Here is a 12,175-nt window from a genome sequence, read left to right on the forward strand (position 1 = left end):
GCCAGGTCATCTTGCGCAGCACCCCATCTCTCTCCTTCTTGGTCAAATAGCCCTTTATGCCTTCCGTGTGACTCTACAAATTTCATAGTCATGAAAATAAAGAAAACTCTTTGAATGAGAAGGTGTGTCCAAACTTTTGGTCTGTACTGTATATAAATAAATTTTATGCATTGCAATCCTTAAATTTTTTATATTTGGCATGTTTGTGTGCTGCTGTGCATCCCTGTGTTTGATAAGCAGCATGTACATGCTTTGCAGACCTTCCTATACTAATACGCTCTTTAAATAACAAAGAAAAAACATTGCGCCAGACTTTAGGGGCCCTATAATACACCCGGCGTAATGCAACGGAAGGCGCAGTGCAAGTCTGTTTGCTAGTTTCAGTACAGTGCTGTTTGCATATTGCCGTCCAGCACCACGTGGTTTAATTTGCAAATGCATATGCGCACATTTTCGCACCCATGGGCGTGCTGGTCAAAAAAAGAGGTTTGTTCAGGCGCATTGCTGGCGTAATGATATTTTAAGGAGCTGAAAATAGACTGTGCCAAAGACCAACTCAAACCTGGTCTAAAGTCTGGCGCAATGTTTTTTCTTCATTATTTAAAGCTGCAGTAGGTAACTTTTGTAAAAAAAAAATCATACCAGTGGTCCTATTGCCACCTATAATAAGTGTTTATATTCAGACTATTTTAGATTGCTTCGGGTAGGTACTGCGGCGGAGTAACCCAGTACCTTTGTGATTCTTCATAGACATTAAAGGGATAGTTCACACAAAAATCTAAATTATGCCATTAATAACTCACCCTCATGTCATTCCAAACCCGTAAGACCTCCTTTTATCTTCGGAACACAGTTTAAGATATTTTAGATTTAGTCCGATAGCTCTCAGTCCCTCCATTGAAACTGTGTGTACGGTATACTGTCCATGTCCAGAAAGGTAAGAAAAACATCTTCAAAGTAGTCCATGTGACGTCAGAGGGTCAGTTAGAATTTTTTGAAGCATCGAAAATACATTTTGTACCAAAAATAGCAAAAACTACGACTTTATCCAGCATTGTCTTCTCTTCCGTGTCTGTTGTGAGAGAGTTCAAAACAAAGCAGTTTGTGATATCTGGTTCGCGAATGAATCATTCGATGTAACCGGATCTTCTTGAACCAGTTCACCAAATCGAACTGAATCATTTTAAATGGTTCGCGTCTCCAATACGCATTAATCCACAAATGACTTAAGCTGTTAACTTTTTTAATGTGGCTGACACTCCCTCTGAGTTCAAACAAACCAATATCCCGGAGTAATTCATGTACTCAAACAGTACACTGACTGAACTGCTGTGAAGAGAGAACTGAAGATGAACACCGAGCCGAGCCAGATAACGAACAAAAGACTACCTATTCGGAACCATGATAACAGGTCTTCTGCTGATTGGATTAGGCTTTGTCCTGGGTTATCGAAGAATTCAGAAAACAGGAACAGCTTTCCAAAGCCTCATAAAGCTGCCCCTCATGACTGAAGGAGTGGGCAGAGTGGTCAGCACTGAGACTGACTATTAACCGCAATATGGATCATGGAGAAGCTCATGGCTTTGCAAAGGAAAATGATTTGGAGACCAGAACGGACAAAGAGAGTAACAGTGTAAATTTTAATTTAAATATTTCAAAATTCTGACTTCATTATCGCAATTCTGAGATTATGTTTCAGAATTCTGATAAGAAAAATCAACTCATCATTCTCTCTTTTGAGTTAAGGCCTATATTACACACTTCTGCCATTTTTCCTCCTCAGAAACTCGCTATTGTTGAGTTAAATATAATTATAAAGTCCAAAATACGAAAAAATTAGGTTGCATTTGCGAGAAAAAAGTCTCAAAAAAGAACTGTGAGACAAAATAGGTAACGTTAAATGTAAAATTTAATAGGTTTAAATTAGGGGTGCACCGAAATTTCGGCCGAAATGGCATTATCGGTTTCGGGCCGAAATAAAAAAAACAGCCGAAAATGTAAACCGAAAATGAATGTCACCCGCCCCTCCCATCCGTGAGCAAGCGCTTAGGTTTCACTCACGGTCGAGCTGTTATCACACGTCTGCCTATCAAAGATTAAGCATGTCAAAGGGCTGTCACAATCAAAAAAAGCTTGTCACAAAAGCTGCACAATCGATCGGACCAACCAACACAAGCAGGGCCGGCTTTGCCGACAGGCGACACAGGCGGCCGCCTGGGGCGCCATCTGCTGGACGGGGTGCAAAATTGCAGAATTAAAAAAAAAAATTATTAAATGTATGTATCGTATTATGAAAGCTGCGCACACGCTGTACACTCTCTCTCTCGCCTTGGGCACCAAATAACCTAAAAGCCGGCCCTGAACACAAGTTTCGAAAACGAAAACAGGGAATCGATTTTAACGGCCTTCTCTCGGAGCGCGTCCAGCTCGTCACTATACGCTCGCAGCGAACGCGCGTCACACAGCAACTGCAGGTTCTGACACACACACCCACACACACACACACACACACACACACACACAGAGCCTATTAGTGCTTAATATCAATGTAGCCTTCAGTAATGTTTTTCATTGATGTTATGGCAGTCCACATTGCTGACTTGTGCGCGTCTCAAGCGCCCTCTTTACGTTCGCCCTAATGCCTGTTTAGTTGTCGGTGGATTTGCCTATATTTGGCGTTGAAAAACGGATCAACGCCAAATATAGGCAATTTACTAACGATTCAATGAACACTTTGCCTATGTCTCAAAAATCAAACAGGATTTTTTTTTTCACAAAAGTGACAGCCCTATACGAGAGGACACCAAAGTTGCAATATGTAACATGTGTTCTGCAAAAATCTCTTTTTTAAAAAAAAACAACTTTTATTTGATTGAACATAAAACTTGAAGAAGAATTATTATTTATATTTATTGTAAAAAATATTTTATGTTTTGTTATGTAACTGTTAATAAAAGTTTGATTATTATATTGTGATTTTTCAATTCAGATCCATTAAATCCAAGCAATATATAAACACGTTTTTAAAAGAAGCCATTTTCGGCTTCAGTTTCGGTTTTCAGCCAAGTGCATCCTAAATTTTCGGTTTCAGTTTCGGCGCAGAATTTTCATTTCGGTGCATCACTAGTTTAAATAGTATTCCTGATAGACCAGTCGTTTAAATCAAATTTATGCTTTAAAAGTAGAGTAATCATAGCAGGTTTCATTCTTTAGTATGTCCGTTTAAACATCTGTGTTTAACTTCAAATGGTATTTTTGACTACAGTATTCTATAAAAATGATTTGCATTCTGATTCTGACATCCAAAGGCCCAACAATATATTTTATATCTTATTCCATGGATTTTTCTCATTTCACTACACTTGTTACCATGTGTTTCTGCCACCACAATGTGCGCACAGCTGCTAGTGACGTAACTGTGATGTCTACACAAAATTGGTCTATAGAACCATAAAATACAATAAATTTTTTTGTAAAAAAATGCAACAATTACAAATGTATTTGTGCACTGTAATCCAAATCTGTTCTAACTGCAATGTACTCACCTAAATTGCATGCATTTAAACAGCTGAAAGAACAGGTCCAGTCAATTTATGTTGTTTTCATAAAAAACACAGAGATTGTGGAGTTTGCGCTGCGAACACACACACTAAATGCTCCATCAAATAATTTTGTATTATTAAAGGTTCTCAGCAAATAGTAACGGTTTTATTTAGACTCATATCCTTAAGAATGATGATAATAATGATGATCATATCCATATCCTTAATTTGATGATAAATGGTCCCTTTTTTTTAAGAGCTTAAAAAAAATCATTTCAAAGCCACTTCAGAGCATTTGGAGCTCCACCATCCAACTAACAAAGACTGTCAACACACACATGACATCTTTCTTAAGATGTCTATACTGTACATATTAACTTTCAAATTATAACTGGTTTTCTGTCAGTCATGTCTTTTTTCTCTTTTCAGTTTTTAAACATTAGATATAAGTGTGACCAGGTTGGCTCAGTTAAGGATACTTCCCTTAATCATCTGGATCTTAATCAGTAAATTTAAACCAAAACAAACTCCTAAAATATGACTGCTTTTCTAAAGGGAGACTATTTTAATGTAAACCCACTGAATTGTGATCAAAATAGTTGAATGTATTAAAAGCTATTTATAATGTTACTTTTACAAAAATGCAGATTATTTAGGTTGTTCAACAATAATTGAAATATAGTTTCGGTTAAAACCCCGCATGTGTGCCCCTCTTTTCCATCAGATTACTACAAATATTAAGACTGGATCCAGAAAAACACATTTGCTAAATTATTTCAGCATTTATTAAATAAAAAGAATTACATAAAAATAAATATTTATTGTGATGCATGAAATTAGTGTGAGAGCAGTATTCATTCAAATATTAATGTGTTAGAATGCTTCAAGGCACAGATATAAGTCGATGTGAGATTCTTAAAGGCCTTTTGAAAACAAGGGTAGAATAATCCATAAATCAAGGGGTTACAAGCTGAGTTGAAATATGCAAACCAAAACAAGGCATCAAAAACAACAGCTGGGGTCATATAATTGAAAAAAGGGTCGAGAACAGCCAGAGTAAAAATAGGCAGCCAGCAGAACAAATAAACACCCATGACAATGGCCAGAGTTTTAGCTGCTTTTCTTTCTCTGTGAGCAGAGCATTGGCTCTTCATCCCTCCAGTCACTCTTTCTGACATAACTTTTGCATGTTTTCTTGCAACATGGAATATTTTCACATACAGAGAACTCATGATCATTCCAGGAAGAAAAAATGTGATACTTGGATATATAATACCCCATTGCTTGTTAAAAAACACAACACAGTTTCCCACACAGTAACTCTGCAATATAAGCATCTCTATTCCAACTGCATTTATCCCTGAAAACAAAACAGTAAACAAATGAAAACAGCCATATGAAGGTAATAAAAACAGTCACAGTGTTGTTTGTGACCCTCATTTTGTACCTCAGAGGGTCACAAATGGCCCAGTACCTGTCAACAGATATTAAACAGAGATGCAGCAAGGAGGACATACAGAAGGTCATGTCTAAACTAGAATTAACTTTACACAAGAAATCTCCCAGATACCAGCAGCCTTCAACAGATCGCACCATGCTGTACGGCATGACCAAAGAGCCCAGCAGACAGTCACTGGCAGCCAGAGAACGAACGATCAGATGAGTTGGAGACTGAAGCTGTTTGAAGTGAGAGACTGAAATGATGATCAGCAGGTTCCCGAAAACTGTTGTGAGGATCATCAGCACCAAGAAAGAATACATTGCCACTTTAACAACAGTAAGACGATGCAGTTTTGGACAGGAGTTTGGCCGGAGTGGATAGCAGAGAAACATGTTCTCAATTTGAGTCTTATTTGAAGTCATTATCTTTTCTAATGCTGAGACAACTATTAAAAGGATGAAAATTATCAACATTTGTTTAGTGAAGATAAATATAAATATATAGTACATGCCCATCTATTTTAACTCCCTAAATGTACTCAGAGCAGCTTAGTTTTGTCCATAAATACCCTCATATTTGAAGCAACCCTCCTACTCCTGACACTGTTACCCATAGTTACAAAAACAGCATTAGCTCAGGAGATTAAAATGAAAAAATAAGTGAGCATTAGATACACTATGGGAGTATCATGTATTTCTTGCAAAATATGGTTCTATAAAACGTACATTTACTTATGTTTGCATACTGTAGATGCTGAAATGTACGATACCCTTTATTTACAGCATCTAAACATTCAACACATAACATGTAAATTAATAATGTATGAATACTTTACAGACTTACAAATGAATTCTCATGAATAATACAATCACCACATTCATATTTTAATTATGTTGCATTCAGTTATCATATTAAAAGGCACTATGTTTTCAACTGCATTTATTTGAAAGGGGCCATATGATGCGATTTAAATTTTTCCTTTCTCTTTGGAGTGTTACAAGCTCTTGGTTCATAAATAATTTTTCTTTTTTTTTCTTTTCTTTTTTTTTTTACTTTTTATTAGATTTTCAGAAGAACACACACACACACACACACACACACACAAAATAACAATAATAAATAAAAATCATTCAAAACTGAACAAAACAAAGATAAGAAACAAATTCTGTCAGCACTACTTGCATAGAAGTTGAATACTTTAGATAACATAGTAATAACCTATATATGGATACTTCACAGTTCTAAGGAGATACATCTACATCTCACAACCTAAAGAACAGGTCTCCAATAGATTTAACAGCTCTATGCCAGGTCTTTACCATTCTTGGTTTAGCTTTATTAAATCTAGCTATGGAGAATTCCATCATAACTTTTTGTTGCACATTCAGTAACCACAGTCTCTTGAGATGTCCGCCTTAGGGTCCCACCAAAGTGCGATTAGCGATTTTCTTGCTGCAGTGAAACCCAAAAAAAGAATAATTTTGTCCACTGTGCCAAGGTTAAAAAAAGAAACATCATTGAGCAAGCACAGGCAAGGATCCGGAGTAATCTTACGGTTAGGGCTGGGACAACGCGTCGAGGTCATCGATGACGTCGACGCAAAAAATACGTCGACGCAAAATATGCGCATCGATTAGTCGACCTGTTTTTATTTCTCTAAAAAACGTTTGCAAAACGTTTACCTTATTTGCGCTGAATATACGCGAAGGCCGGATCAACATTCTGTCCAATGTTATATAACCAATCTAGGGGTTTTTCTGCATTGATCTTTTTTTTTGGCTGCTGTCAAAGCCTTATTTGATCGGTGAGTGATGTAGAATAGAATGACTGTGATGCGCCTGACAGGGCGCGTACGAGAGAGAGCCCCGTCTGTGCGCGCGCTCACTCACAAGTCTTCAAACAACACGAGCGCATCGTGCATATTAATCAAAATTATTAAACACGAAAGAAAAAGGGCGAAACACCCAAGATTCACACGCGCTCGCGCACTCACAGTCTTCAAACTACACGAGCGCTGTCTTGCGCTGTCTTGCGCTCTCTCTATCTCTCTCTCTCTCTCTCTCATTAGACACGATAGAAAAAGGGCGGAACGCCAAAGTTTCACGTGGAGCATTCGGAGATTTTTTTTTCTCCATGACAGGCTGCTGGCTCCCACTGTTAATTTTTATTTTTTATTTTTTGGAAAAGCACTCTCTGTATTAGCTTAAAGCCCTAAAGTTTACATTGGTTACTGTATTCTTTCAATTGCTCTAAACAAGTATTTTGGGTGAACTTTTTTATTGAATGCTAGACATCAAGTTGTTGTTATTTTCATCTGAAAGAAGAACTTTTTTTCAGTAAGCTAGGCCCTATGTGTTCAGTAAGCTTGTTTCAGTAAGCTATGTGTTTTCAAGGCTTCAAGATTATATTGAATGCTATCTCTATACAAGTGCAAAGTAATGCATTCTTAGTCAGTCTTTTATTTTGAAATTTTAAGAGCAATAAACATATATTGCAATGTTAAGGAATTCATGTTTTTTTTTTCATTCAGATATGTAAATCAACATATATAAATTGGTAGTAGTCAATTAATGGGGAGATAATCGAAATCGAATCGGTCTGGGAAAAATAATCGTTAGATTAATCGATGCATCGAAAAAATAATCGCTAGATTAATCATTTAAAAATAATCGTTTATCCCAGCCCTACTTACGGTCAATCAGTTCTCAAAGTCCCGACAAACTTGAGTCCAAAAATGATTAATTACTGAACATTCCCAAAACATGTGATACATTGTACCAGTTACAGATCTTTGACATATAGTGGAGTTAGGATCAGATATTAATCCCATTCTGTATCGTTTATATGGTGTTGCATAGGCTCTATGGAAAGTTTTAAAATGAATAAGTTGGTGACTCCAATTTCAAGATATGACCATATTTGACCATACCGTGAGCCAATCAGGACAAAGTCCAGCCTGCTCTAAGTCCTTTTCCCACACTACCTCAATTGACAATCGTTTACACTGTGTTTTTAAAAGAGAGTTGTAAATTTGTGAAACCATGCCTCTAGACTCTTTTAAATAGGATCAAACAATCCTGCCAATAAATGCGAAGGTAGTGATGTGTTCCACAGAACTCTGTAAGCCTTCATGGCTGATCTCAGTCTCAAATAAAGAAAAAAAGAGGAACCAAGTATGCCAAACAAAGTCTTTAGATTATTAAATGAAAATAATCCATCTTTACTATAGATGTCTCCCAGTTTACAAATTCCCTTAGCAGCACAAAGTGGGCATGTGAAAGGTTTCTTTCCCGTCAATATATTAGTTTTGTTCCATAGAGGGTACAGTTTATGAAATTTAGGTACTGTTCCAAACAGTTTCTCTGCTTTTTTCCAAAGTGTCAAACAATTAGCAATTATAGTGCCAAATTTAAACTTTAAATTTCTTACCTTTTAAATCTGTGTATGGAAGATCTTGAAGCCTATTAGGCTCTACCAGTGAGGTCTCTATGGACTTCCAAGGTACCTTGCTATACTCGTTCATCCAGACCTTTAAAGCTCTTAGTTGAAATGCCCAGCAATAAAATGTTAAGTTAGGGAGAGACATCCCTCCCATCAATTTAGGACGCTGCTAAGTAGAAGACTTAATTTTAGCTTGTTTATTATTCCATATAAATTTTGAAATCAAAGATTGGATTTGCTCAAGAAACTTTAAATGTTCATCTTAACGATAGAAATTCTTCCTTCTAAAGAAATTGGGAGAATATACCATCGCTGTAAATTGCTGTAATGTGTGGTGGCGAGCAGAATAAAAAGAGAAATCTTTCAAATTTGTATTTCTAAAGCACCATAAATCAACTAAGTTTAAATTGGATATAAACGTTTTAAATGCAAGTGATGAAATTGAGGGAGAGGATTGTCCTCCAGATGATAATAAAGGGTATATCAGGAAATTTGCTTAAACCTTTTCAAGTGACACAAAAAATTATGGATTAAATATGTTTGGGGCATAGACAGAAACTAAAAGCATTTTAGTGTTATTAATTTCAACAAGAGCACACACACATCTTCCATTCATCAGATTCTCTGCATAGTCTATTGATATCTGTAATTTCCCACGTACTAAAATTAGAACTCCCTTAGTTTTAGTGTCAGCACATGAGTGCGCTATCAACTTGAATTGTCTGTTTTGAAAATGATGATCATCTACAGATTTTAAATGCGACTCTTGAATTAATGCTATGGATACAGATTTAAGGGGTAAAAATTCCAAGCATCTTGTTTGCTTAACAGGAGAATTCAGCCCGCACACATTCCAACTTATAATATAGAGCCCCGCCATTCAGATCGAGAGAATAACGTACATTAAACAGAATGGGATTTCGAAAGCGTATCTCCATGCGACCAAACATTAGGGAAGTCGTGGCCTAATGGTTAGAGAGTCGGACTCCCAATCAAAAGGTTGTGAGTTCGAGTCCTGGGCCAGCAGGAATTGTGGGTGGGGGGAGTGCATGTACAGTTCTCTCTCCACCCTCAATACCACGACTTAGGTGCCCTTGAGCAAGGCATCGAACCCCCGACTGCTCCCCGGGCGCTGCAGCATAAATGGCTGCCCACTGCTCCGGGTGTGTGTTCACAGTGTGTGTGTGTGTGTTCACTGCTCTGTGTGTGTGCACTTCGGATGGGTTAAATGCAGAGCACAAATTCTGAGTATGGGTCACCATTTTTTTTTTTTTTTTTTTTTTTTTTTTTTTTTTTTCTGGGGAAGTCGTGGCCTAATGGTTAGAGAGTCGGACTCCCAATCGAAAGGTTGTGAGTTCGAGTCCCGGGCCGGCAGGAATTGTGGGTGGGGGGAGTGCATGTACAGTTCTGTCTCCACCTTCAATACCACGACTTAGGTGCCCTTGAGCAAGGCACCGAACCCCCAACTGCTCCCTGGGCACCGCAGCATAAATGGCTGCCCACTGCTCCGGGTGTGTGCTCACAGTGTGTGTGTGTGTGTTCACTGCTCTGTGTGTGTGCATTTCGGATGGGTTAAATGCAGAGCACAAATTCTGAGTATGGGTCACCATACTTGGCTGAATGTCACTTCACTCACTCACTTCACTCACTCACTTAAACATTATGACATCTAACATCTTAAGTGAAAGAACACTTGTGCTGACAGTTAGAACTATGTACACCAGCCAGGTCATATATAGCGACCCTGAGGCTTGAAGAAAAAAAAGAAAAAGAAAATCACGAGCCGTGACTCTTTTTAGACTGCGATGCAATCAGCTTAATTTCCTCATTCCCTGATATCTTCACATGAAGTCCCGTGCGTTACAAATACATTTACATAAACACAAGTAACCATACCAAATTCTCCTAACATCCAGACCCACAATGTCTTTCAGGGGAACATACCATAACTTCCAGCCTAGACAGACATCTCCTGCATATCGTCTTCCAAGAGATTGCTTCGATGTCCCATCATCGAAGCTGTTGCTGAGGGTTTCTTTAATGGAGTACTCGGAAACTCCTTGGAGTCAAGGAATTTCTCTGCTTCTTGTGGTGCTTTGAAGACCAGAGGTTGGCCCTTATGTGTCAATTTGAACTCAGCTGGATATACGAGGAATGGCCTGAGACCAAGGGCAATCATCTTCTTTCGAACTTGTTTGAATTACATCCGCTTTCTAGCCTTCTCATTACTGAAGTGGGGATAGAAGGATAGGATTCGTTCCTTGTATTTCACAGGGTAAGCCTCCCTCGCACCTTTCAGAATGGCCTGCCGATCAGCGTAATCCAAAAGTTTGAAAATCAAAGTGCGAGAGATTGAGGCTTCAGTTTCCCTCCTGTTGTAAAGGCGATGTGCTCTCTCAATTTTAATCTCACGACCTGCCAGGGAGGGTATCCACACTGGTAAAAACTTCTTTAGAGACCCAATCGGATCCGAACTCTCCTCAGATTCTGGTAAGCCCACTAGCCTCAAATTCTGACGGCGGTTCCTGTCTTCCATCTCCGTAAATCTTGCATAGAGTGATGAAATCTGTCTATTGAGGTCTCTAATATCTTGTTTTTGAGCACGTACAGTTGCGTGGAGGGAATCAAACCATGAGTTCGCCTTTTGAAAGGATTTACCCAGCTCTTCAACGTCACAGGTGAGACCGCTGACAGATTTATTCGCCTGCTTGACTTGACAATTCAGATCTGTTAGTTGTGGTATCACCAAATTATCTACAGCTCCTTTGACCGCTGCATGAACTGCCTTATCAAAGTGCTGTTGTTGCTCTGTCAAGGCCTGTTTAACAGCTCTTAAAATGGCGTCGTCGAGTTCCTCGGTTGATAGACCTAGGATTTCTTTCTGTCTTTTCTTAATCAGGGAATTTGTAGATTCCCTTTTTGTTGCAGATTTGCTAGACGACATTATTAATCAGATCAGTACGATTCTTAGCAACGGAATACTTCAATATGTTAACTTTTTGGGGGATTTGAGGATCGCTGGTCGAGGTCATGTGACTCCATAAAAAAATTTTCTAAAGTTGCAATGACTTAAGTGTCAAATCAAAAGAGATATTCTTTATAAAAGTTAAGGGTCAACCACGTATAGTTTCTCTCTTATTCCAAGGTCACCATAGCCACCAATTCAGTCTGTATCCAGGTCATATGGTCACTGCAGTCACCTGGATCCATTATGTATCCAGCCCAGATGGTGGATCAGCACCTAGAGAGGACCTTTACAGCCCTGAATGTCAGCGGAGACCACGACAACTAGATGAACCTTAGAGACAGGTCCACAGTCAAGACCTTGTCTCCTAGACGGCCATCGGGACAAGACCACAGGAAACAGATTATTCTTCTGCACAATCTGACTTAGCTGCAGCCTGGAATTGAACTGCTGATTTTGTCTTGTCAGAGGAGAACTGGCCCCACGACTGAGTCTGTTTTCTCCCAACGTTTTTTCTCCATTCTGTCACTGATGGAGTTTTTGTTCCTTGCTGTTGTCGTCTCTTCCTGAGGGACATTGGGGGCTCATCTCAAAAATTAATTGTATCATCGGTGAAGGAGACCTTAAGAAACTCATGAGATTGGCTTTGTATTTGTTTGTTTACCTAGTGTTTCTCATTCTAAGTCGGAGGGAATTAGGGATGGCTTCAAAATTTGAATTAGATAAGTTTGCGATTGATCCTTCACTACATCTGAAGGATGTTTGCCACAAAGATGACTTGTTAGC

The 12,175-nt window shown here is 38.5% G+C and overlaps 1 pseudogene; it reads right to left on the reverse strand.

Annotated features, from left to right (window-relative positions):
- Nucleotides 1-4,396: 4,396 nt before the first annotated feature.
- On the reverse strand, nucleotides 4,397-5,411 carry LOC132107219 (trace amine-associated receptor 4-like; annotated as a pseudogene).
- Between the last annotated feature and the right edge of the window lie 6,764 nt (nucleotides 5,412-12,175).

The sequence above is a fragment of the Carassius carassius genome, chromosome 27 (assembly GCF_963082965.1).
Source record: "Carassius carassius chromosome 27, fCarCar2.1, whole genome shotgun sequence".
In the NCBI taxonomy this organism is placed as follows: Eukaryota; Metazoa; Chordata; class Actinopteri; order Cypriniformes; family Cyprinidae; genus Carassius; species Carassius carassius.